The sequence below is a fragment of the Syngnathus scovelli genome, unplaced genomic scaffold (assembly GCF_024217435.2).
Source record: "Syngnathus scovelli strain Florida unplaced genomic scaffold, RoL_Ssco_1.2 HiC_scaffold_129, whole genome shotgun sequence".
Taxonomy (NCBI): Eukaryota; Metazoa; Chordata; class Actinopteri; order Syngnathiformes; family Syngnathidae; genus Syngnathus; species Syngnathus scovelli.
Window position 1 is genome coordinate 10,001 of NW_026061220.1, and position 2,264 is coordinate 12,264.

The window sequence follows — 2,264 nt, forward strand, 5'->3', positions numbered from 1 at the left end:
GGACGGAGGCAACGTCCCCCTCCTGCGGTGACAAAAAAAATCCACCCCTGGTACCTAAAAATTTCTCCAGCGGCGGGCCCCTGGCCTAAATTTTCTCCGGCCCGCGCAACACGCACTTTGCGCCGGACGCCGGTCCCAAACCACCACCGCCGACCGCCACAAGGCGACAGCCACCATCCCCAAGCGCCATCCCCGACCGCCACAAGGCGACCGCCACCAGCCGACCGCCACAAGGCGACAGCCACCATCCCCAAGCGCCACCAGCCGACCGCCACCAGCCGACCGCCACAAGGCGACAGCCACCAACCCCAAGCGCCACCCCCGACCGCCACCAGCCGACCGCCACCAGCCGACCGCCACAAGGCGACAGCCACCATCCCCAAGCGCCACCCCCGACCGCCACCAGCCGACCGCCACCAGCCGACCGCCAGCAGCCGACCGCCACAAGGCGACAGCCACCATCCCCAAGCGCCACCCCCGACCGCCACCCCCCGACCGCCACCAGCCGACCGCCACCAGCCGACCGCCACAAGGCGACAGCCACCATCCCCAAGCGCCACCCCCGACCGCCACCCCCCGACCGCCACCAGCCGACCGCCACCAGCCGACCGCCACAAGGCGACAGCCACCATCCCCAAGCGCCACCCCCGACCGCCACCAGCCGACCGCCACCAGCCGACCGCCACCAGCCGACCGCCACAAGGCGACAGCCACCATCCCCAAGCGCCACCCCCGACCGCCACCCCCCGACCGCCACCAGCCGACCGCCACCAGCCGACCGCCACAAGGCGACAGCCACCATCCCCAAGCGCCACCCCCGACCGCCACCAGCCGACCGCCACCAGCCGACCGCCACAAGGCGACAGCCACCATCCCCAAGCGCCACCCCCGACCGCCACCAGCCGACCGCCACCAGCCGACCGCCACCAGCCGACCGCCACAAGGCGACAGCCACCATCCCCAAGCGCCACCCCCGACCGCCACCCCCCGACCGCCACCAGCCGACCGCCACCAGCCGACCGCCACAAGGCGACAGCCACCATCCCCAAGCGCCACCCCCGACCGCCACCCCCCGACCGCCACCAGCCGACCGCCACCAGCCGACCGCCACAAGGCGACAGCCACCATCCCCAAGCGCCATCCCCGACCGCCACAAGGCGACCGCCACCAGCCGACCGCCACCAGCCGACAGCCACCATCCCCAAGCGCCATCCCCAAGCGCCACCAGCCGACCGCCACCAGCCGACAGCCACCATCCCCAAGCGCCATCCCCAAGCGCCACCCCCGACCGCCACCAGCCGACCGCCACCAGCCGACCGCCACCGGCCGACCGCCACCGGCCGTTCGCGGTGTGCGCCGCCGTTCCCCAAGCACCCTCCGGGACGAAGCCGGAGCCAGAGAATAGCAGCGGCCGTGCGTAAAAGCTGCGGCCGGGCCTCGCGGAGGGTCCCCGGGCAGCGAGCTGCCGAGCCCCGGCCTCCAGCTTCCACCAGGTAATAGGACCGGGCGCGCGCAAAAGCTGCGGCCGGGCCTGGCGGAAGGTCCTCGGGCATCCAGCGAGATCACACGGCCCCCACCGGAGGCGGCTAGCGCCTCCGTAGAGTAGTGCCGGCCCGCGGAAGCGGCCGCCCGTCAGCCTGCGTTGCCGCTGGTCGAAAAATGCACAAAGTGCCAAACCCCATTCATTTACAACGGCGTGTCCGCCAGAGGGCGCACTTCCCCCGGCGGACCAGCCGGCGGCTCCTCCGTGAAAGCCTATCCGCCTGGCGGTGGCTCCGGGCCGGCCTGGATTCCGGACCGCCACCGCTCACTCGCGGGACCCTAATCGGCCCGCGGACCAGCCGGCGGGACCTCCGTGAAAGCCTATCCGCCTGGCGGTGCCTCCTGGCCGGCCTGGATTCCGGACCGCCACCGCTCACTCGCGGGACCCTAATCGGCCCGCGGACCAGCCGGCGGATCCTCCGTGAAAGCCTATCCGCCTTCGCCGGTTCCCCGGCCGGCCACGGGTGGCGAGAATCCGGCCTCCTCGCCCGGAGCGCGCTTCGACTTGGGCGAAAAATGCACCAAGTGCCAAACCCCATTCATTTACAACGGCGTGTCCGCCAGAGGGCGCACTTCCTCCGGCCGGCGGGGCTCGTTAGAGAGCGCGTCCGCCTTGGCCGGTTCCCCGGCCGGCCACGGGTGGCGAGAATCCGGCCTCCTCGCCCGGAGCGCGCTTCGACTTGGGCGAAAAATGCACTAAGTGCCAAACCCCATTCATTTAC